Source organism: Chroicocephalus ridibundus, chromosome 1 (genome assembly GCF_963924245.1).
Source record: "Chroicocephalus ridibundus chromosome 1, bChrRid1.1, whole genome shotgun sequence".
Lineage (NCBI taxonomy): Eukaryota > Metazoa > Chordata > Aves > Charadriiformes > Laridae > Chroicocephalus > Chroicocephalus ridibundus.
This window is the reverse complement of record NC_086284.1, coordinates 100,042,531-100,067,587: the sequence shown is the minus strand read 5'-3', so window position 1 is coordinate 100,067,587 and position 25,057 is coordinate 100,042,531. Positions and strand designations below refer to the sequence as shown.

The window sequence follows — 25,057 nt, the reverse complement described above, 5'->3', positions numbered from 1 at the left end:
CTCTGTTCAGACATATTTAAGTAATGGCGGCAAGCACTGGAGGCAGGAGACACAGGAGGATGCACCAAAGAAGACCCATGAAGAGAAAGTAAAGAGACAGATTTGGAGGAATGCAAGGGGAGAGGGCACATGGGAGATGCTGCCAGGGACACAGATGGAGACACACTCTTGGAAGGAGGCACTCCCTGACAGTTTCACTTGGAGGAACTGCAGCCCATGGGTGACCCACAGTGGAGCAGGGACACCCTGGAGGGACTGTGGCTACGGGTGAGCCATGCCGGAGTGGTGACCCCAAAGACACTGTGGCTGAGGGCGATTCACACTGCAGTGAGGACACAGAAGAGGGCCTGCAGCTGTGGGTGACTCACACCAGGGCTAGGGACAACCCTCAGGGACTGCAGCCCATGGGCAACACATGCTGTGGCAGGGACAGCCCCAATGCATGGCAGCTTGCAGATAAGTCATGCCAGAGCAGGGGCATCCCTGGAGGAATGGTGGCTCATGGTGGATCCCAGGTCAGTGCAGAGAGAGACAAGGAGCAGTAGAGGAAAAGGGCAAGAAGCAAGTATTAGCAGAAAGAAACCATTACACACCGACCCAGCCTCCTGTGCTGCCCGTCGCCTGCCCAAAGGAGCCAGTGGGGATTTACTGTAGCACACAGGAACAAGGGACGTGGGAGACTAGGAAGAAGGGAGGAGAGGTGCTGGGCTCCCCTGAGGAAGGGGAGAAAATATGTTTCCCTAAGTGTTTGTTTAATTGTTTGTCTTCCCATCTTTTCTCAATGTCTGAATCAGTAATTAATGGCTTATATTAAATGGCAATAAATTAAGTGAAATTCCTGGAGTAGAGACATTTTGCCCGTGATAATACTTTGTGCTTTCTCAGTATTCTGAACAACACTACATTTTTCAGATTTTTCCAATTTTTCCAAAGATGTTTCCAGATACAGTCATGTAAGCAAATCCGCTTTCTGTTTCCTACTTCCTAACTCAGGTTTTAAATTCAGCCCTGCTACAGCATAAGCCAGGTTTGGCTTGTGAATCCAAATTGGCCACTGACGTCAGAAACACACTCGAGAAAAAAATTCACCCATTCAGAGCATCAGCAAGAAATGCTATTGTGCTGCAACTAGTTTTCCCAGCTGTGCTCAAAATGACAACAAATCCCTACCTTCCTGTACCTTCAACGACTAAGAAAACTCACCAGCACTGGGAACGTCTGTGCAGCATACGCACAGGCAGAGCAGGCGAGTGTTATTGGTGCTTTCATGAGGCATCAACTTCGAACAGTTAACATTTAGCCAAAAGCTAAGGATTTGGCCAACATACTTCAATTATCTAATTTGTAGGGCAATGTTTCATATATGTTTTAGATTGATTTAATTAGTGTTAATTAACATATCTTTATGTATTATGAGAGACAGCGGATACCCATAAAGATTTTTATATTGAGCCATATGGCAGCCTGCAATACACTAGCCAAAAAAGTATAATGAGGCATATAAAAAAGTCTGCTGTACAACACTCCTTGGTAATTTTGAAAAATGAATGTCAGAGTTTGCACAATACAAGAGATGCCATCCTGTTCTTGCCTTACGCAGGCTGGCTATGGAAACTGGATCAAGCTCCGGTTAGGATTATGGGAGGTGAAGACTCCATAGTACCAAGGCTGCTCTGAAGGGAGCCAGTTCACTTCTCTGGTTTTCCTCTTCCCCACAAAGGAGACTAGATGGAAGTGGGTTTTTTTAAGGTTAGGTAGGCTCCACATGGAAGATATGTCCTGAACTCATCCTTAGGATCAGGAGGCAGGCAGTTATCTCTTTTGATCTTTTTTGTGGAGTCTCAAAGGTTTTGCATCATTTGCTGTTAGCCAGTTCTTTAAGATGGTGGCCTTGAGATCCTGCCTGGTCCCTTCCAACCCTCCCCTGTTACAACAGGGACAAACGGAGGTTGGTGTGAAGGAGGTGACCAGTCTCCACCTCCATCCATGACCCGTCACCTGGCACAGGACAGGAAGAAACCCAAAGCATGAAGCTGTCAGAAAAGCCAAAGAGGCTGGGAAACAGCAGACACATACTCCCAGATAGCATGAGAAACAAACAAATGGTAAGGACAGCAATAATGTTCCCTTACCTCCCACAGTAAATGTCCACCACCAATCCCAGGCACAGTCACTTCTCACCAGGAATCTCATCCCATGCAGAAGAAAATAGAAAAATAGAAAATGGTTTTAGTAGCACCTTCCTTTAATAGAATGGCTGTCACCCATGCAGGAAGAATTCAGGAGTCTTCAGTGAATCAATTTGCCAAGAATGAGACAAGGTGGCTAAAAAACAAACAAAAACCCCCAAACAAACAAACAACAAGCAATTCCACAAGAAGACTTCCTCTTTTCTTCTCCCAGTGTTCAAAGCAGCACAGTTCCCACTTGGAATGAATGCCTTTCACATAGTTGTATCTTAATTTTCAGATTATTTTAAGGCCAGTTTCAGAGATGAGGCGGGGAGCGGGGGGAAACCGGAAAATGTGAGCATTGCAAGTACAAAAAGGTTCCAATTAACTGTCATTATTGCTGTAGAGATATTAACTTCAAGAAGGTGCTGGAGAAATAAAGAAATAGGGGGGGGTTTCTCACATTTTGGCCACAGGAATGTATCATGAAAAACAGTAAAACCAGAAAACCCAAGATACTCATAAACAAATGCAATCTCCTTCCTGCCACTTGTCCTAATTACTAAACATCTCTACTCTCCAGAGTCTGCCCTGGGTTCAAAATCAGAGACTTCACCTTGGCATTTTGGCATCCTGGGTGAGTGCCAGCACCATCAGAGTAAAGGCTGTTCCTTATAGACTCCATTATCCTGGATCTGAAGAGATGAATGTGCTTTACAAGACTGCCATGACTAATAAATTCTGGCAGAAAAGCTTTGCAGGGCTGGAATATTGCTTCTTGCACTGGTGCCTCTTTTTATCTATATCATACTGACATCTGGTGGGAACGGGCATGAATTGACCTACGTGAGAAGGCTTAGACTGTTCCTGCTTTAAAGTAATGGCAGACAAGAACATGTCATGAAATGTGAACAAGTTATGTGAGCAGAAAGTGAAAATTATTTATAGTTAGACCCTTTTTTAATAATTTAAAGACTTTCAAATGCAGCTTCTTTAGAGAAATCTATGAAAGATTTTTTTATCAGTTTGCTTTATTTTGTGTGTGATAAAATTAGGCAGAGCTAAAAATTTAATGCACACAGTTGGCACAGATGTGTGGTTATTACTCAAATATAATTTTTCACGATGCTTAATAATTATTTTTATAATGAATTAATGCCAAAATACAGAAGTTTTCTCACACAGAAGCTGATGCTTCCAGCTTTGCAAAATCAAAGATTGGAAATAAGCTTAACAAAAGGCATTCCTACCTTATTGGTTTGTTCAAATGTGTAAACGGAATTGAATTGCCATACAGATAAACGGTATTTTCTTTCATATAGTATGCAAAATATAACCACAAAACTTCACAATACTTTAAAGTATTGTCTTCTGAAAGGAAAGCATTCAAGTGACAAGGACAAGATTATACAGTGAGTGTCTGAGCTCTTGCACCGGTTATCTCATTTACACATCTCAGGACAATATTGTTCAATTAGAAAGATAATTAGCGGTTAGAAAGACCAGAACTTGGAGAAGTCAACATTCCCAGGGAGAACAGAGCTCTCTGCATTTAGAGCAAACTCCTATGTAAGTGAATGTAACTGAAGTCAAGATCAGAGATAGAATCTTCTCAATAAACAACATCACAGTAGCTATTGTGGATTGAAAGCTCTTGTATTCAAGGTGTTTGACGGTAGGATGCACACTGTCAGCATCACAGACACTTCAGCATGTTGATCAAATTGCCGACAGCAGACCATAACAAGTGTATCAGGCTCCTCCCTTGATCCGGTACCAATAGCATCTCCAGTTTTGCTAGACTTCCGAGGACTCACTGGCCTCAAAACGAAAACTCTTTACTCTTCAAAAGCAAAGAGTGTACGTGACCAGTTGCTCCATACAGCTGCTACTAGGTCTGATACTGTTGCTGGTCTGGGAGTTTTATGAGTGACACAATTAATGGTCCAGCCTTCTTGTCCTCTGCTACAACTGCATTTTCCTGAGGTTCTGTATCAACACATTGACACATCATTGGGCTTAAACAAAACCTTTCTCCACAAATCACGGCATATAACAAAATGCTAACTGAAAAATATTCCAGACAGATAGTACAAAAATGAAATCTTGCCTCATACACATAACAGTATCTTCATCAATGGAAAAGTACTGTTGTAAGTAGTTTCATTACTTAAATGAGAGGCTGAGGTGGGTGACTTGATACATCAGTATGCAAGGAGCCTATGTTTCCTACACCATTTTTCACTGAGAATGCTTTAAAATGCAAAGTCCTTCGTAACCTTCATCATTAGTCATGTCACTGACTACAACAGCTATCTTTCACTTTCTTCTCAGATCTGATTCACTCCGTAATACAAATACCTGTAAACTATGCATCATACATGACTGGTAGCCCCTTGAAATTTCACCAACGTACTTGGCACAAGCATGGAGAAACTGTCAGACTGAGGGACTCTCATAGATCACAGAGCTACCCCTGCACAAGTTCAAGCACAGTTCTCAGCAGCTTTCAGCTGCCCTAACTTTACAATTTATGATTGTCCTCTCAAAGCAGACTCTCCTTGCTTTAAATGTGTTGTGATTTATGCAAGTGTTAATTATTAATTAATTTATTTCCATGGTCAAACACGATGTTGCATATTTTACAAAACAAAGTTTCTCAATGTCCCAGGCTGTTCTTTAAAAAAAGTTGATAAAATTACTCAAGGCTGAAGCTAGAGATAACACTACCTCGCATTTAATTTGTTCTTTAATGGTAACGGCTCTACAAGCTAATGTTATGTCTTTATGTGCTGGCCCCAACCAGGACTCTAAATATTACCCTTTCAGCTTTCAGAGAGACCTGGTGACATCTGGCCTGAATTTATAAAGCCAAGCAAGCACATGATTTGGACAGTCATGAACCACTATCACCCAAATGAATATCCCACTGGATGTGGGGTACAGACCACCCTGTGGTCAGATGGCTGCACTGCCCCAGGGTGACTAGAGGTTACAGCAAGGCTCTCCTTTTGCAGCTTCACTTTTACAGCAGCTGAAGTAAATCAAAGTCCACTAGCCCATATTTCTTTCTCTGTAACAGTGACTGCTGTCCAATCATTGCTTAGGTAACCCACTTGGACTTTCCACCTAGTAACCTTTCTTACTTACATTAAAACGTAGACAACCATGTATTTTAACTATGCTAAACATATTTTAGCTTCAGTCTAGCCACTGCAGTCTAACCCCAAAAGAGAAAGTTTTTTACTCATTTGACTATTAGTTTGTACTTAAACAGAAACAAACACTATCAAACTTTTTCCCCTGTGTATGTAGACATAACATCCTGCTGAGCTTTTAGACGACCAGCAGTCCTTTCTGCTAAGAAAGCTTACAGTTTAGGCCAGTACATGCAAAATGAAATATTATGTATAAAGTAATTTTGATGTGTTACTGTAGAAATTTTTGGGATGTAAAAAGACTAGCGTCTAATATATACTCTGTCCTCTCTAATTGGACTTACGAGAGCTCAGTAGTTTGCAGACATGGGATCTAGAATATTTCTATACAGTGTTAGTCTCAAGAAGTTGCTCAAACTAGTTTGAAATGACTTAAACAATTCTGCTACATCCCTTGAAGTCTTGCAATGAAAGGCGTCCCTGTTATCTGTCCTAAACCTTCCTCTTCATTTCATACTGTTATATCTAATTACACAACAATTCTTTTCCTAGCCTGATATTTATGTCGTTTATAAACATGCTAGAAGTGTTTTTAGACAAGACAGATAACATAATACAAAGCAACGTTTCTCTGATAAGAGGAGAAAAAATGTAGCGTAAAATTTCAGTTCCCATGACTTTAGAGATGAGATAAAGTCCATGAGAGAAAAATCAAGGCTGAACTAAGAAACTGTGCAAGGCTCCCAGCACAGAGAGGAGACTCCGGCTATTATGCATTTTGGAATTCTGCCCTGCAGCCCAAATAGGAAACAGATGCCTTACACGCTCTGCTTTTTCCCTGGGGACACCTATTTCAGCACTCAGAATCATAGAAAGGTTCTGATTAGATGGGACTTCTGGTCCACACTACTCAGGGCATGGCCAGCTTCACAGGGAGATCAGGTTGCTCCCGGCCCCAACCAAGTTTTGAAAATCTCTGAGGATGGAGATACCACAACCCTCTCTGGGCATCTGTTTCAGTATTAAACCACTCTCCTGCATAGGATATTCCTTACTAATTCCAGTATTTCCTTCTTTGCCAAAGAATCGTGAGATGAGTGACAAGTCTGCCTGTAATTTATTAATCAAATAACTACAGCATGCTCCAAGTATAACATTCTCAGGCCAGACTACCCAGTTTGGCCAGTTTCGATTTACTTTCTGTTCTTCTCAGTCTCTCCATAGCAGTCTGGTGCAACTTAGGAAATTCCACATAAACAAACCAAAAATCAGTACATACTTCTCCAGTACATATTATTGGAGTCCCTCAACAGTCAACAGGTGGCAATTTACTCAAACTCTCCCTGATCTCAGGATCATTCACCCAGTCAAACAGTTTCAAGCTAGCTTTCCTGAAGAGAGAATATGAAAAAGTTTTGTCTCCTACGAAGGATGGCAGTCATTTTTAGTGCCTTGATTGCCTTTCCCAGTTGCCTGCAGTTCTGAGCGGTCCCCTAGATTACACCCCCTAGCTGACATAAATATTTTAAGAAAAACATAAACTTAGAACACTTTGCCATCCCAAATGTTCAGTGCGTATATCACCAGAATATTAAATAGTAAGCAGAGAGACAGCATTGATGCTTGGCCTAAGGCTGGCACAGCCAAGTGATGTTTAAGAATGTCTCTTTGAATTCTGAAGCACTCTTATGCTCTTTTCTGTTCATGTACCCCTGCTTTGAAGTTCATAAACATTCCAGTGAATAGCTTTTTGATTCATGTGAATGCTTGAAAAATATCTATTCTCTGCAAAATGCCTGCACATAATTGAGTTTTTCAATGCAGCAGCACAAATATTTACTATTCAGTATTCTACCGCCTAAAAATCCGTCTTTCAGTCCAGGAACAACTATGTAGCCATGCAACCAGCCATATATCAGAGGGGGCAAATAGTCAAACTAAATAGTTTGCACATGTAAATTGAAAATTGTTCATCTATATGGTCCACTGAACAGATTTGCAGAATCCAGATATGGTTTACAAACAATTCATGAACAGCAAAAAGTATTTTCACAGTAATCAGTATTTTCACTTTTTGGACTATTATTCCTTATTACCTTTTGCTTAAAGGTATGAAAACTGCCAGATATTTAAGTGCAATTTATTTTCACGTGCATTGATGACAATGAATAATGAGAGTCTGATGCATTTCTCACTTGCAGATGAGATAGTTTGGTACTTCAAATCACCACAACATTGCCTTGCAGCATTACCCCAGCACACTAACTCCTCACACAGGACTTGTTGGACATTTATTTAGTGGCAGAAGTTTTAATTATTGAAGAGACGTAAGCGTTTTGCAATCTTCACACACTACTCTTACATAGGTAAAGAGTTGTGACTCAAGATCCAGCATTTATGACAACTACTAAGCTTCACATATTCCTGAGGGAAAAAAAAAATTCATAGAGTACCTGACTGTTAGTAGACTTCTGTGACTGAAAGTACTCCTTGTGAGCTTAATTCTGCATATTAAACTTGTCTCCTGAAACATTAGCTATATTCCCAGATGTATTTTTAGGATAGACACAAACCTTACCTTTTGATGTTGTGGAACGGCAGAAATAGTACAAGGCAACATGAGACTTTACACAAGGCTTATTTTTCCACCAGGAAAAGCTAACACAATGGCCTTTTGTTGGCACTTCTCCCAATTCCTGCCGAAGGAGGGTCCATTGAGATGATGCTGGCATGTGGGACACAAAAGGGCAGCATGGCTTGTAGATCCAGCCTCTTTCTCCTTCACATAGCAACAAGGGGCCCAGGGACCTAGCAGGTAACTAAAGCTTCCCCGAAACCACTCCAGCTTCTGCCAGGTGTTGGGTGGATGTTTGCCAGGCTCTGAGCTCAGAAGGCGCACGATCCACTGTGGCTTCCTCAGCAGTCCTCAGTTCCTGTCCTATGAGGAAATGAGACCTTCATCTTTGTTGCCTGCAGCAGGTCACTATTACACAAAACACTTGCGGTTTGACTTGTTTGTTATGAATTCTCTGCCTTTCATTCTTTTAAGGAAACTTGTTCTTTGAAGTGGGAAAGAGTTTCAGGGAAAAAAAAAAAAGGCTTGTTTCATAATCTTTTAATCTGAACTCTTTACCAAGTTACACAAGTACTACGTTTAAGGTTCCCATTGTGCAGAAGCATGCCTTCATACTGCAGTTATGGTCCACTGCCATCAAATTCTTCTGACCTCTCAGATAACTTGATTATCTCTTGTTTCAGATGATAGTAGACTGGCCTGGTCAACTCTTTTTTGGATCATTACTTATCAGTAGAAGTAAAACAAGGGAGGCTGTCAGTCTCACACAGTTCTGTTGCCCTTGCCCTGGTGGGAACACAAACACCCTAAACATAACAAATGTCCTGAGTATGAAGGACTAGTCTGTCTCCCTTCACATTACTTTTGTGCAGCCTCCTCCAAAGCACTCTGAGGACTGCAACATTGCAAGTTAACAAATTACCATGTACCAGCTGAGCCATGGTCGTTGTATCAGTATTACTGTGCTCTGAAACCATATAAAAACTCAAGGAAAACCTTTAACACTGATGCACATTCTTTTGCATTAGATGCAGTTGTAGTAGCATGATTGTTTCATCAAAATGAAGCTTGCCTGAGACATTTTCAACAGACATTTTCAGACAGAACATGCTGTACCTCAGCTAAGAGAGAGTTTTGAGTACTACAAACAGGGCCAGTCTGCCACAATGCAAAGCTATAATTTTTTAAATTAACATTGGCAGTTTACACTAACGACTCTCTGAGTGTATCCCAACAGTGCATGCACAGATAGAGTGTACTTCAGTGCAGGCACAGAGACGGACAATACGAAAAGTGACAATATATTCAATGCTACTCTTCAAAGTTAAAGCCTTGTCCAATTCCTTTGTACTCACCACAGAGTTTGGGAAGGAGGACAATCAACAGCAGGAGAACAACTGGTTGCAGATTTTACAGTAAAGCTAATCCCGATCTGCAGAATTTACCAAAGAGCGTCGAAAGTACTGGCTGATGTGATACCAAGGCCCCTGTCTACCACCTATGCGAAATCAGGGCAGGAAAAGGGGAGTAGTTGACATGCTGAACGGTAGAGCTTGAATCCAAAGGATTTGTAGCTGAGAGGAAACTCCATGCATCAGGACAGACTGGGAAGCAACTGAAAAGGAGTCAAAAGGACTTGGGGTGATGGTGGACACTAGGCTGAATAAAAGCCAACATCATACTCACCCTGTGCATACAGCAAACCTCACACCAGGCCATACTCGGAGGGCCACGGACATCATATCCAAGGAACTCATGCTCTCTCTCTGGTCAGCACTGGTGAGACCATACCTGGAATAGACTGTGTCCAGCTGTGGGAGCCCAGTTCAACAGGGATCTGCAGAAAGAGAAGAGGGGCTGGCAGAGGGCTGCCAGGCTACCCTCATCCGGATTCACAAACACAGGGCCTGTGACAAGATGATGAGGGGAGCTGAGTTTTGCTTTTGCCAACAAGAGGCTAAGGGGAGATCCCACAGCAGTTTACAACAACTTGAAAGACAGTTACAAAGGTGACACAGCCAAACCTTTCCCCGCAGTACCAGTCAATAACACAAGGGGCAACACCCACGAGTTACATTTTGTGAGGTTCAGGTTGGACAATAGGAAATATTTCCTCCACAGGAAAGTGTGGCACAGCGCTGAAACACACTGCCCAGAGAGGGCATGGATTCTCAATCCTCAGGGGTTTACTGGAGGACTTGGCTGGGCAGAACCTAGTGTCAGGAATACTATGACTGCAAGTGGGAGCCTGATCTCCCTACCTCCAAGAGTCCTTTCCAACCAGATTTTTCCATGATTCTATGATATTGAAGTGATTGTGTCTCTGTGTATGCAGAGACATTCATTCAGGTATATTTCAGGGGAGCAAAATGCCAGGGAAGACAAAAGAACTCAGCAGTCTCCAAGTTTCAATAGTAACAAGCACAAGGTCCTCAGGATCATAGTTTGGACTGAAATGCCTAAAATGCACCTAATGATTTCATGGCTTTTGAATATGTCTGTGTAAGAAGACAAGGAGGAAAATAAGAACCCACTGCTGACATGACAGAATGCCACATTGTGACTTTTGCCCAGAGAGGTGTGCAGGCACCCCAAAACAAATACTCCCTTGCTATTGCAGGTGTGCAGGAAGCATGTGCAAATCTCTTCCTTCACACCCCTTAATCCCAAATTAGCCCAATGAGACTAACTGCCAATTCCTATAATTTATTCTTAATGCAGCCCAGCTGTGAGTCTGCATGAACACTTTCACAGCATGGAAGAAACTATACTTCAGAGAGGTTTTTCTCCTGGAGCAAAACTTCTTTCAGAGCTATTTTGTGAGTGAAGACAATACAACACCCTGCAGTGCAGGAGACAGAGAAAGGTCCACATGTTGAGTCCAGCATGCAGACCAGTTTCATCAGTCTACATTCATCTCATAGTTTCAGGTCTGTCTACATCTTTCAGGGGACCAGAGGACAGATGTTCCCAAGGCCAACAAATCTGCCTGGTTCAGCATAGCAGCACCCACCCATACTGGTCAAGGTCCAAAAGCACTATAACAGTGATCTGCCATCTGCCATTCAAACTAAAGAATTCCCCTACATGGGCTGAACTACTTCTGCATCTAGGCGGTCTTCTGAGGTGTCAAGGAAGCAGCAGTAAATTGGCTATCAGAGCCCCTGAACTCGGCCCACTGTTTTCATAACATATTGAAAGTGGCCACAGACTGGTGTCATCTTCCATGATAATGAGCATCATGACACCCTAGTGAGATATGTCCTGACCAGCTCTTCTTATTTGACTCCCCTATCTGTCCTTTTCTCCCCCCACAAAAAGCCCAGGGCAGCTCTCTACAATGAAGACCAAGATCCCTCAGGCTTCCCTTATCCGAAGCTTTCCTTTCCATTTCTGAGAATCTCTGTCATTCTCCCCTCTCTTCCTATGCTCGTTCCTGCAAGCCAGACAGGAAATCAAATGCTTGGTCTAAATCCTTGCAGCTGCGCATCACTGAATTGCACAGGGGAGCCAGGCATCCTTCCAGGTCTTTAAAGAGCCTGCATGCTTTATTACAGGTCTCCAAGCTTCACACTTCTGAACCAGAGGCATAGGCCCACTTCAGATTTAGCTACAGTTAAGAGCATTTTAAGAGATCTTTATCCTCACAGACATGTCTCCACATGAAACAGTTTCCCATAACTCTCTCCCAGTTTCCTCGGTTTGTACATGAGGAGGCCTGTCCCCCATATTATTGCATCATATAAATCCAGCTTCTTCATTGATTTTCCTATGGAAATACTCCTCTCCTCCTCCTTCCCTCCTATTACAAAGCCCTACCAAAGGAAGTGATCCTTCCACATCTCCTCAGCTCTGGCAGGAATGAGAGGAATTTGCATCCAGTACTGTCAAACTCTGACTGTGATGGCAAATGACAAATCACCTGTCCCTCAAATCAAGAAGATGCATTTAAAAATCATAATATGATTTAAAAAAAAAATAATAAAAATTTTAAAAGACTTCATACAACAACCACATTCTAGTTTATGAACCTTTCAGACATAGTCACATCAAATGTTCTTTGCTCTAGAGATGTAAAGGATAGAAAAATGTGGGGTTTTTTTAGTGAAAGGGGAAACTTGCACCAAAAGTATCTGTCTCCAGGACATCAAATCCAGAAAGACTCGACATGAAATCAGGACCCTATACAATATGGTGAATCCCCAAACCAGAAGTATTTTACTTTGACTTTCACAGTTCGGTTCTGCCTCCAGGCTTCCAGGCACCCATGGAGCATGGTTTTGTAGTCTTTTTCTTTCTCCTTGTGGCTCATTCAGCACTTTTGAAAACTGTGACCAACCGTATTTGGTACATGGGATGAAAATGCATGGGATAAAAGAAGGCCAAGACACTGTCCGCAGCCCAAGGCGTTACATTTAGCTGGGCCTTTAAGCCTCTCCAAAGTTTTCCTCTCCCTTCCACAGTTGGATTGCCCAATGCAATCATTTTTGAGGCACAAATAAGATGCTCGTGGGTTCTTATAGCTTTGATCCCTTTCAAAAGAAGTATTCTTATATACTTTTGTCTTTCTGGGAAATATAATCCTAAAATTACCCTAGTTCTGAGCAGAAGCAGAATAATGATGAATCTGGAAATAAAAGGCCCATACCGCTTGTAACGGTTTTCAATATGACACTTGGAGGAAGATTATATAAAGAAATAAACAGCAACAAAAACATAAAAACATCAGGCAAGCTCAATACCTTCCAGGGTAGTGCAGCCTAGTAAAGAAAAGAAGCAATGCTGATCCATGAGAAACAGTATGCTTGGGATTAAGTAGCAAAACACAGAAACTCCTTTTAAGAAGAGATTTAAGCTATGGAAACAAACAAGAAGTGAAAGGAGTTAATGAAAAAATTCCAAAGGACAAGATGAGAAAAGCATGATGTAGAAAAAGCAAGGAATGAGAAAAGTGTGCTAAAATGAAAAATTTGAATTGGCAGGCAGTGAGGGAGCTGAGAAGAATAAACAGAACAGCCATAATCAGGATAAGGTTAGACTAACAACGGGTAGTCTTCAGAAAAGATGGGGATCATGCGGAACAGGGAAAAGTGAAAAATCAGTCTGATTTGTATGAGCTTTAAGAGACTGCAGAGGGTAGGTAGGGAAATGAAAAAATAGGCATAGATAATATGGTTGATGTTGAGGCACAAAACAAGAGATACATGGAAGGGCTTACCCACTGAACCAAAATTAAGAATCACAGTGAACTGTGCTTAAAAATATACATGCCTGTTTTGATAGTGTGGGACAGAAGGGTCCAGAGAAGAGCATCACTGTTTTTTAAAAAGGTATTTTCTTGGCAATAGCAACAAAAATGACACAAGCATTGCTAGAGAGAAAAGAAAGATGAATAGTGAGAATCAGACGGGAAGAAAAGAATTTCTGTTTTTGTTATCTTTAAAGCAGTTGTATCTTTCCAAGAGGGAGATAAGGGAGGTAGAAACAGAATTATTGATGAGTACATGAGCAGACAAGCAAGAAGGAACATACCTGGGTGCTATGAGCATACCAATATCACTGTCCAGGAGCAAAAGTACTGCTGATAGGGTAAATATAAAGATAACACAGAAACCAAAAACAACACCCTGGGCACATTGCTAAGAGAAGCACCTCAAAACTGCGAAAAACTTGAGCAGAGTCAGTCAGTCAGGTTGGAAGAAAGGTGAACTGAAAGCCCAGCACCATGATAATGAAGAAAAAGGAAACAAACTGCTGTGGCAAACATAGTGCTGGCTATTTGATTCCTGAGCAAAGCAAGGATGTCTGGTAGTAGAATGACACAGAGCGAGAGTATTGAAGGGCAAAGTGCTAAAAAGTGGCTCATCCTTTAATGCTTCGGGATCATTGTTAAGGTTACATTTCTTTCCTGCAGAATCTCTTTCTAACTCGGTGCGTTCATAACTTGGTGAATTCCACTAACTTGTGTCTGGGGTTTCTCTTGTCTTCTCTGGGGCAAAGCAGTCATACAGGAGAGTAAAGGAACAAAGCATGAGGTGCAGAGAAGTATAGCACCACCATTTTCCCCTGCTACAACATCATCACTGTTCACTCAAGAAAACTGATATTTTGACCTTATAGACTTCAGCTGTAGCACAAACAGCTCTAGGGAAGACTTGGAAAACAAGAGAATGGAAGTGCTGAGTGACTATAGCCAAAATAAGTTACAGGGCAAGGATGAGAACAAGACATAGACTCCTCTACTCTGTTGTCCATAGAATAAAAAGATGCTTTAGAAAGCAATGTTATTGCCTTTACAAAAAAAATGTTGAAGCCAGCTCATACGATAGGAAACCATTTTAAGTTTACAAAGAAATATGTGGAGAAAAAGGAATCGGAGCTAAGGAAGAGAAAGCACTGATAAACTCTCTGTGCAACTGAAGAAAGCATAAGACACAACCACCGATCAATCAAACTTGAAAGAGTTAAAGTAACATTAGTTATGTCCTTGTACATGTCTTAGAGAAATAACCCCTGTAGATGAACAAAAATAATAGGTAAGTGCATCATAGGTACCTTGATAGTTTCAGTAGCAACATACCTAAATCTGGTTTTGCTGCAGTTTTAAATAAATAAAGCATTCTTCATTTTTGTTTTAAGTTGACCTATAGGGCCCCTGGGCAATGTTCAGCAGTCACTCAGAATTGGTTGTTCTTTAGTCATTAGTGAATTCCAGTACAGCAATACTTGTAAGAGTCAAAACTATACAGAAGAGATATTCCATTATAATCCCATGTTTTCACTGACTCAGATTTCCCCAGGGGGAAAAAATTAACAGAATCATTTCATGTCCCTAAGTACAAAGGGAGCTTTCCCCTTGTCCCCGCTAAAACTTGAGAATTATTCTTTGGACTACAGGGGTTTGAAAAGAGGGTGCGTGTACATAGATAAACATGGGCATGTGTATGCCAGAACTACTTCAAAAGAACATTAAGGACATGTAGTCAAGCACTAAATTAAAGTCAGAATTCAAGTTGTCAGTATAGCTTTCTCTCAGGGTCCCTCCCTTTTTACTAATTATTATTTAGCACCATTATCGCATTAATTTTTTTCTGCAGGACCTCTTCCTCATTGAGCTCACCAGGTGGGCGGCAATCACTAAATGTACAACTAGTCAAGATGACCTTTCATCCTCACTGTTCAGTGGGTGCTCCAGGAGTTAATTATCACGTCACCCAAATCCTGCCTTTGAGCTTTTCTATGATGCCTGTATCGTAGCGCACTAGTTCTTCACAAACAGTAGTAAATACACTTTCACTAAGCTCCTCATGCGACTAACTGGTATTATAGCCTATCACTCGAAGAGCTTAAACAAAAAGTCATTTAATATTCTATACCACATAATATGTATGCCCACACTGTCCTAGGAAAAGTCATCCTGAAGACCAGATTCACTGTCCTTCCAGACAGCAAGCCTGGAAGCACAAAACTAGGCATGGCCAGAGGGTACCTCCACATCACGCTAGGGGGTTAGACCGTTTTAAATAGGACCTTATATTTGGAACCGCAAGGGACTACTGAGCAATTTCACTAGAGTTTTTCACAACAGGGATAATACAACAAGGACAAGAAGTCAATGACATTTCAGGAGAAGCAGTGTGTTGAAGGGGGTTTCTCTCCCTCTCTCTCTAATAAGAAAGACCTGCTCTATGAGACTTCATCTATCTCAAGTTGATGCGAGAACCCTATGCAACAGAACCCTTCCTTCAGACACTTCCCTTCGGTATTCACAGAACTACACAGACCTGGCAACACTGATCTGCAAGGGATGGGTAAGGAGGAAATGGTCTCCGTCCATTCTTCTTCCTTCTCACTGCCTAAATTTTACAGTGGGAACTGGGAGTCAGAGTGTGTATGCAGCAGTATACAGGGCACTACAGTACCACACTAATATGAATAATACCTTGCACACCTTCAGAATCATGATAAGGCTGGCAAGCGCACATCACCCGTTACTACAGCAAAGATGAGAGCATCGATTTCTGTATCACCATGTAATGATGCTGCAATGTACCAATTTGGTCCACACTTTTTCTAGCAGTTACCTGCAATTCTTTTGGAAGAAGAATAATGCAAGACGAAATGTAACTTTTACATCACTTTCCTAAAGCTGCTTTACTCTTATATGGAGCTTTTAACTGGGAAGAAAAGGGAGTATGGAGGGAGAAGATACTTCAGATTCTCTCTCACATCCACATGCATCTACAGTGAAGAGCGGAGAGAACGGTCCTCAAAACAGGTAATGAGATTCCTCAGCAAGCAAAGAACAGTACAAGTCTCCCCTTCTGCACATGCTTCACTCTTGGAAAAATTCATGTTGTAAGTTTAAAACTCTCCTTTTGGCTTGCGTGAGCTGCATTTCCTCAGCAGATTATCCCTGATCTCACTGCCCTTGGCAGCATTAGAGGGGTCACATTTTTACACGGCTGAACTACTTGAACAATTTCTTCAAAGTATGAAATAAAAACATTCTTTCCTTCAAAGCAGCCATGCATGCTTTCTTCTTTATTCTGTTTGTTCAGTTTTTCTTTTAAAGTCAATAAACACTTTATACCTTGTATTCATTGCAAGAAAAACAAATTCTACTCTATTACTAGTACCTACATTCTGCTTACAGCATCAGCTCCAGAAAATTAAGTATTTCACATGTGTCTTAAATTCCCTTCTAAGATTTAAGTTCAACCCCTAAATGATTTCCTCCTCAGCAAAAGTTCTAATTGTATTTGGCAGGAATGGAGTGGGGAGTGACATCTCTGATTATCTTCTGCCAAGCCTCAAAGAGCTGCTGTGTCCTCTTTCCCAGCTCCCAGGAGGGAACCAGTACGGTAAACACCATCTTCTTAGGTACTCCATGTAGCAGCAGCAGATGCATTTGCAAAGGTCACCTAGCAGAAGGCATTCCTGCCAACTTTCCTAAAATCCAAATGATTATTATTAACTATTTAAAGCAGAGTCTGCTTATACATGGTGGAGTGAACCCAAACCGCATGTTATAGCTCTCTTTTGTTATAAATGGGTAACGTTTACCCAAGTGTTAATAGAGTACAGGAGATGGACAAGGGTATTGCTAATATAAGGTAACCAAAAACTTAGTCAGTCCTTTTAAATGCTCAGAATATGGCACTTCAGCCTACATGAGACCCCAGAAAGATGAAACAGCCATTCTTGAATGCTTTTTCTCTTTGAAACATGTATTCTCATACAAGTCTAATAAAGGAGATTTCCTCCAACATTGAGTCAACTTCTATTTCTTATTTTTTTGTTTCCTAGACAGACTAATAGGATTATCAGTACTATATCCTGAAATTCATATTCAAAAGCAATAGCAGCCAAACCTTTGCCATGGAGACCAGAGTACCGTGAAGGGGTTTTTTTGTGTGGTTCTTCAAAAGGTATTAAAATGCAGTCAATAAAGTCATCCAGCAGAGAGAGACTATGAAGGAAAAAGCAATGACACGCCTGTAAGAATCCAGAAGGTCTAGTTGCTCTCAAAAAAAGACAGAACATATTCCTTTATGGGAAATCTTAATTAGTTAACAAGCCACATCATCATTCAGGCACTCTTATCCTCATTTGGTAAGAAGTGTTTTAAAGTTACCGTGGGCTCTTCCACTCTGCGCTAATAGCCTGTTCCTGTCATTCCAACATACTTGCCCTTTTTTTCCCTCCGAGTCATGCCATGTGCGGGTCCATTTGTGCTGTCACAGCTCTTCTGTCCACACCCCTGTGCATGACAGGCCAAGTCCTGCTCCATTTCAGTATGGAAGCTGTCTTCTCCTCCAGAACTCTCCTGAGAGGTCTGTTGTCACATCTGCAATCTCAGTCCCTGTACCCAGCACTGCAGCGCCCAAGAGCAGTAACTCCAAAGAAAGTCTTACTGAGCCCCACACCAGGACCAAACAGTGCTCTCCAGCCTGAAGGTGAAGACCAACAAAGAGACAGAATGTGTTCAGTGTTAAAGGGGCCCCTGGAAGAAATTAACTGCTAGATGGGTTGCCACTGAGCACGTGTAAACTGATTTTTAATAGGATAATAACTATGACCATGCTCAGATTTGTTGTTATGAAAACAATTGAAGAGATATACCTCATAGATAGGCAACTTTCCTTTGAGTCTTTTCCCCTCATACCCGGACGTTCCAGATCTGCTTCTCACATGGAAATACCCCAAAACGGACTGATATTTTTTTTAAGCTGCAGAACAATATGCTTTTCTCCAATACGTTACTCAGAAAGGCCAGGAACAAACTTGCAGAAAATAGGATGAGTCCTTGGCAAAGCTGCAGCCCAAAAAAACTTCAGCAAAGTTATAAGCTTCTCTAATTTGAGGTTCTGGGCATTATCAACCAGAAATCGTGCAACCAGCTCCAAGTAATATATTTCTGATGCCCAACATAAGAAATAGTATAAACTATTAGGAAGGAAAGAAAAATTGAAGTGAAATGGCTAGATCTTGCCCTTATAAGCAGCAAATCAATCTAGCTTACTTCAGTGGGCTCTACAATTACAAATGAGGGAAGAATCACCTGGAGTTTTTTAAGCTCTTTTTTCAGACTTCTGCCTCTTTTGGCTGGCTGCCTTTGAGAGTCTGCATCTCTGAAACAGCCTCCCTGATGCATTGTTTCCTGAAAACAAAGAATACCAAAAGGCAAGCATAATTATTCTCATTGTTGGATACTTGAAACAAACGGCAGGAGACATAAATTATGAGAAGACCTATAAGCCTGCATCTGATGAGGAATAATGAACTATTGTAAAGACAGAGAAAAATTGAAGTGCAAAGGCACGTAACATTTTATACATTAATAATGTAATCAAACTTTCTAAGATCACAGATCTTTCTCATTTTTTTAGAACAGGATCAGTGTATTTTGCCTTAGGACATATTTTATCTGGACCATTTCATCTACTGTCATTACCAGGCAACTGTAGGATAACAGTCCTTTTAATAATTGACTTATTTAACCTTAAGCACCTAAACCATTTTTTAGCTCTATCTTGCAGAAAGTCCATCACTCACAGCTGAAAACAGTTCATTATCAGTTTTTTTCAAGCAGGTGTGAGTTTTAAGTAGCATTTGGGGCTTATCATTAGCACAAACACTCAAAAGGCTAAATATACCCTGGTACATCATGAACTAAGCATTACAGTTGCCATTGGAGTTCATTCTGTAAAACACAATTGCATTTCACCTTTCTCTAGCCCCAATAAAGCATTTCAGAGGTCTCCAGAGGCCCAGAAGCATAACGACAAGACCTTATTTTACAAAGCTGATAGCTGCAAACCTTTCTTAGATGCACTGGGTTTTCCCCGTGGCTTAGATGACAAGAATGTTTCCGTGCTTGCAGACTACTTTGCTAGTAACATATTCATTTTTCATGCACATAGTTATCTTTATGTGCACAAAGTGAAAAACTTCAATCTTTCTAAGAATTTTTGAAAAACAGAGCTCAAGTTTGGGGTTGTTTTCTTTTTTTTTATTAGAAACAAATGGGATATAGAATAGGTTATTTAGAACAAGGTCACTGGGACCAGTATAATAATTTTGTTTCCAGTGGGATGAAGACTTGACCCATGTTGCTGTTACTATTTCGGACCAAAAAAAGGCAAAATTTATAAACAAAGTATAATTTCAAGACTAAAAAGCCAAAAAGAAAAAATAAAGAACTCATTGTCAGATTGCAAATAATCTTTTATCAAAACAAAGGGGATTTTTAACAAATCTTTTATTAATCCTACTAATTACATGTACCTAGGTTGTCATTCCAAATTCTCCTTCACCCAAGTGTCACTCAGACACTTGGTCTGAAGTCTGTGGTTCAGGCTCAGCCTTCAGTATTTCAGATTTTATTTACTATAGCAGTGTATCTAAACTAGAATCCAGAAATTTACTGCTCAAGGAGGAAAGGAAAGGAAGGAAAGAAGCTCTGTGTCCAGCTGGCAGTCACTGAGTTGAGAAACCCAAGTTAAGGAAAATGCAGATCTTTATAGATTATGGTAAAAAATACCTGCAGCATCCAGTCTTCAGAGGCTCTGCCATGGCCAGCACCAGGGTGATAAAGCAAGGTGGACCAAAAAAACCCAGCAAGTTATAAAGACAGGCTGCAGGAACTAATTTTGCCATGCATGAGATCCTTCCTTTCTTGAAATCTCCAGTCTGAAGTGGTTACGCAGGCTACCACAAGGAAAATGCAGACAGCAAGCAACGTCTCAACTTAAGGCTGGCTGTTCAGACAACGTGGTCCATCACAAAATTCCTCAGTCTCTGCAATAATGGGCATAAATATAGACCCACAGCTCTATTAAATGACAAACTTATTTTAAAAAAACATTCCTGAATGCAGCTTTTAAGTGGAGTGCAGACAGGAGCATGCCTGTAATCTCCTTGTTGAACATCTGGTACGCAGGTGGGTTGGAACAAAACTGTACTCCATGTGTTTACCTTCCCAAAGTGACTACTGTCTAGACTTCCAGGAGGACTCTCTATCCCATGTCCTCCACTTCCCAGCAAACACTGTGGAAGTCTAAGCACTTCTGAAAAGTCTTGACCAAGCCGATTAGTTTCCTGAACATCCACTAACAAGCAATTCCTACTACTCTTAACTATTAACAATAAATGAATAGTCTACTAGTGCTGGGCAAATGGATTGAAGCCCTGCATGTTTATGAAAGTACCTGAGTAATCTCAGTAGTACGTGCCAAGTCTCAATGTGTTGTTTTTAAAGTGCCGTTATAGTACACCGCATGTTTAATTTTTCATAGTTTATAAATTTATAACCATTGCTGTTTGTGGTGTAGGAAGGTCTGGAATCAGAAGGTCGATACTGGATCATTTTAAGGTCTAACCCACAAATTATTTCTTCTGTGGTGCCAGCTAGAGAATAGAGTTGAGGAAGCCTGCAAAGCTTTCTAAGGAGAAAAAACACTTTTCTGAGAGCAGTCGATGTATTCATCAAGAATTCTGCAGGCTGCCTCAGATGTGGGGCAGAAGCTCAAACGGGCACTCTCCCAGATAGCAATGAGCAACACCAGGCCCACCGCTAGCGAGATTTAAACAAAAGGTGATAAAAAAACCCAGACAAAACACAGTATCAAACATATCGACAGCATTGTATTGTCAGGATGTCTATGACCCTAACCTTGACCTCTGCTCTGAGCTGCCCTTTAAGCCCAGTAAGTAAACTTTGATCCACTTGGACCTGCAGCTGTGCTTCTGCCTCCCCTTCCTTTGCTCCTACTCCTTTCCACAAAGGAGGGATAGTGGCTTCTGCACAGCTCCTCTGCTCTAGCACTGGGAAAAGCAGAAAGCAAGCTGGTTTTTGCATCTCTTCCCTTTGATTGGGGACACACCACTTTGTCAGAGAAAAAGGATGAGGTAGGACAGAAGAAAAGGCGTTGCACGTGTGGACTGGAAGACCCAGGGAAGAAAGAAAATATTTGGAGGCAGAGATTTCTATAGGGGAAAGGGCCTCATGCTCCAAATGGAGAGAAGTTCACATCCTGTGAAATCTTGCTGCAGCAGAGGGCCTTACTCCAGAGAAGAAGACACAAAATAAGGATGTCATCACCCAACTGGGTGACAGTCTCTACCACAAAACAAAGTCTTGGGATGACTTTTGAGACCAGCTCAGCCAGGCTCCACTAGTGATTACATGCCTTCAGCAGTAACTAAGGAATTTTTAATGGAACTTTCATAGAAGACAGATGGATCTTCAACATCTTACATGTTCAACTGTAGCCAAAGTTGTAGCCACGTATCATCATTCAGAAAACTAATTGCACAGACAGTGATCAAAGGTGACACCCCTATCCACAGATTCTCTACTCACAGTAAAGAGATGAAGGGCACTAAACATTTGCACCTATATCCCCAACCACATAATCCCCAGCCACAAGATTCATTTTGGATGAGCTCTATACATGGTACCTATGCTCAGTCCTTCAACAAGCCCCAGAACTGCCCAAGCCCTCACTTTGGCACAGGAGGTGCTACTAGAGCCCTAGCAGTACCACTGGAATAGCTTTCACGGGTGGCACATCTTCCATCCCTGGTTTGTTCATCACCTTCAAAGACATACTGCCTTGGCAGACATGCAACACAGCCAAATCTTGTGGCCTCTGCTGCCACTTGATCGTTTACTGTTCTATCATTTACCAGCAACATTACCAGCAACATAGAAAAAAAACCACAGACAGAGAAGACCATTTCCCAGTCAGGTCCAGGAAGACCAAAATCTCCCTGCTCCTAAGGCTACCTACACTGCAGGTCCAGTCGGGTTTGTTTCAGTACCAGTGTGCAATTAGCGGTAAAGAGCAATCAGTCTTCTTAAAACTGAAGTATTGATTATGCTAACAGTAGAAACACAGAAAGTAGACAAAGCAATTTTAGAACAGAAGTCTTTATTTCATGTCCATCTGCCCTTATCATCGCATAACAATAGCATAGGTCAGCCTGACTTCTGCAGATGCACAGCAGCGAACCGCCTCGGTCTGAGCAGTCCCCTAATAGCTTCCTCTTTTGGAAGGAGAGGAGCTCTTTTTAGCCACCCAGAGTTCCTCTGCTCAGATCACCTCCAGCACTTCCTCTGCATCTTCAGCCACCTTCTCCATTCCTGCTTGTTTTCTCAACAGTCCTGATTTAACATCTCCATATAGCAACCGTCCTTCTGACTTAGTTAATGTACCTTGTCCATAACACAGAGCGGTTGCATTTTTATGATGCACTGTATTCTGTAAATACTGGTGGAAGGTTATGTTATAGAGACATATGTTAATTCACTGTCAAGTGGCTCAAGGTTCAAAACACCACAATACCGTCAAATTAAATTAATGCAGAGCTGGATCAAAGTCAAGATATACCTGCAAACTTATATTTGGACAAATGACTTTTTAGAAAGACCTATTCACAAGGGCTGATATTGAAAGATTATTTTTTTTAATTATTTACTCAAAGAGTACATATTTGGAATAACAAAAATACAGAAAAAAGATTCTCCAAATATTCTCGTCAACAAGGAGTACAGACACTTAAACTTGTGTCTATTTCTAGCGTTTCATTTATTTTCTGGATGTGATACACAAAGAAATAAATGTGCACATTGACTGTAGTGGCTTTCATTGCATACAGATGATTTCCCCTCCGAGGAATGTTTTGGATATAGTTACGTTCAGCTCTCTGGGAGGACTCTATAATGTCTTCTTTCAAAAGCAGTTGTTTACATTGCTCTTTTAAGGCCCATTCCTGCCCTTGTTCATAAATGCATTGGGACTACGCACCTGCACTTGGCACAGTGTAAGCCTTACCAGATTCTTAGGTAAATAAAGGAGCAGACGAGGCAAGGCAGAAACCTCACAACACACTACTGCACGAACACGAGCCCTGCTGTGATGATGCGATGGGAGGACAGAAACGTTACGCGCATACCACTTCATAGGCAGCAGCTGTCTGATGTGCATTTACTACAAGAACTGTCTAGGTCTGTGGAAAACAGGACAAGAATAACTTCTAACAAACAGTATGAAAAAAAGACAAGTTTTCTCTTGAACTATGCTATATCTTCTATACTTTGAAAACTACGCACTTCTTTTGACCGGGATTGCTTTACACAGAAGTATGGTAACGTATCTTAGCAACAGTGGCAAGGGGGAAGACTTACTCTACTGTAAAAGAATTAAAACAAAATGTATATAGCTTCTGACTGTTATAAATACATCCCTACCACTCTGAGGGGGTGTTCAATTATACTCCTGATTACTTTTCACATTTCCTTTTCCAAAGGGGCGGGGGCACTTCTCCAGTTTTCAGCTCACCCATGAAGAGCCCTAAGCATTTTAATTCCCCTGAAGCTTCAGCTCCGACTAGACAGGCCTTACAGCATAACCTGTCACTATCCCAGCTACATTAGAAAAAAAGCCATTACCGGAGCACCCTGGAGATAACCTCTCTGTGTGAGCCACGCTGCCACTCCCTCAGGTGTTCAGCTGCCATCAGCCTGGAGCAGCCATTTTCCTGTAGAAATGCGTAGAGCAGGTGAGACGAGACATAGCAGGACTGCAATATTTCACATTCCTACTTGTCAGGCAAATAGAAAGCTTCCTGCGGCGGCGAAAGTTTGCACCTTTTCACCTTTTACCGAGATGCGGAGTTTCCCACAAGTAAAACAACCTCCTGAGCGCAAGTTTCATCGATGCCCTCTACCCAAGTCCCCAGCCAGGCCAAGCCCCTCGCAGGCCTCCCACCTCCCCAGCTGCAGAAAAGCGAAGTTTTATAGCGCTTTCCTCCTCTTTGCAGAGCGCTCTCTCAGCAGCAGGGACAGGGACAGCATCCATCTCCTGCCGTGGGTGCAGGGGAAAGCACTCAACTGCACTGGAGCCACTGAACTGATCTAAGGGAGGAGCTACTGAGAGCAAGGGTTCCAGATTATAAGTGACCGAGAGCTAGAGTATTGAAAACATCAGTGAAAAAAGTGAAAACACCTTGTTTTCCTTCAGCGAGGGTAGGTGGGCTCCCATTTCTTTTTAAGGATTATCCTCTGCAAGCAGCTCTGGCAATGGCTATGAATAACAGCCTCACCAGAGTACCCTTCCAGCAAATAGTTTACTCAGCCTTCCTGGGAGTGAACACGAGTACTACCCACCTCCTAGGGAAACTTCATTTAATACCTGTGAAACACTTGAAAATCTCGCAGAAGACTATTCTCTCTCAAGGAAATGAGGGAGGGAGCCCTCGCTCTTTACTATGGCAGGGGAGGGATCTCAGTTCATGCAGTTTGGAGCAGACTTACACACTAGGACAGACCAGGTGGTTGCCCAGGACAGCAAATTCGTGAGGGGATACTGAGAATACGCATGACTTGGGCTGGATGTTTTTCACTTTATCTACTACACAGGATGGGGGTAAGGGTCAGGAACAAACACACACCAAATGACTCTGCTTAGACTTGCCCAGTGTTATTTTGCAAGGCTTTTGGACTATCTGCTCCATGTAATGATCTATCTGGCACTGTCATTACTCCGAAGGTGTAGAGACTAATTCCATCCAAAGTGTTCCCATCTTTCGAAAGGCCGCACTTGACTGCTGTTATTAATTCCATGCATGATGGAGACATTTAAAGC

The 25,057-nt window shown here is 41.7% G+C and overlaps 1 long non-coding RNA gene across 2 annotated transcripts; it reads right to left on the bottom strand.

Annotated features, from left to right (window-relative positions):
• Window positions 1-7,924: 7,924 nt before the first annotated feature.
• Window positions 7,925-24,026, bottom strand: LOC134524914 (uncharacterized). Of its 2 annotated transcripts, XR_010073636.1 has the most exons (6): window positions 23,863-24,026; window positions 19,951-20,207; window positions 18,469-18,567; window positions 17,594-17,857; window positions 9,591-9,741; window positions 7,925-8,267 (listed from the first exon to the last, which is right to left on the bottom strand). It is a non-coding gene; the product is annotated as an uncharacterized LOC134524914 (long non-coding RNA). The 2 variants fall into 2 exon arrangements; XR_010073642.1 differs by lacking the exons at window positions 7,925-8,267; window positions 9,591-9,741 and adding an exon at window positions 17,076-17,376.
• Between the last annotated feature and the right edge of the window lie 1,031 nt (window positions 24,027-25,057).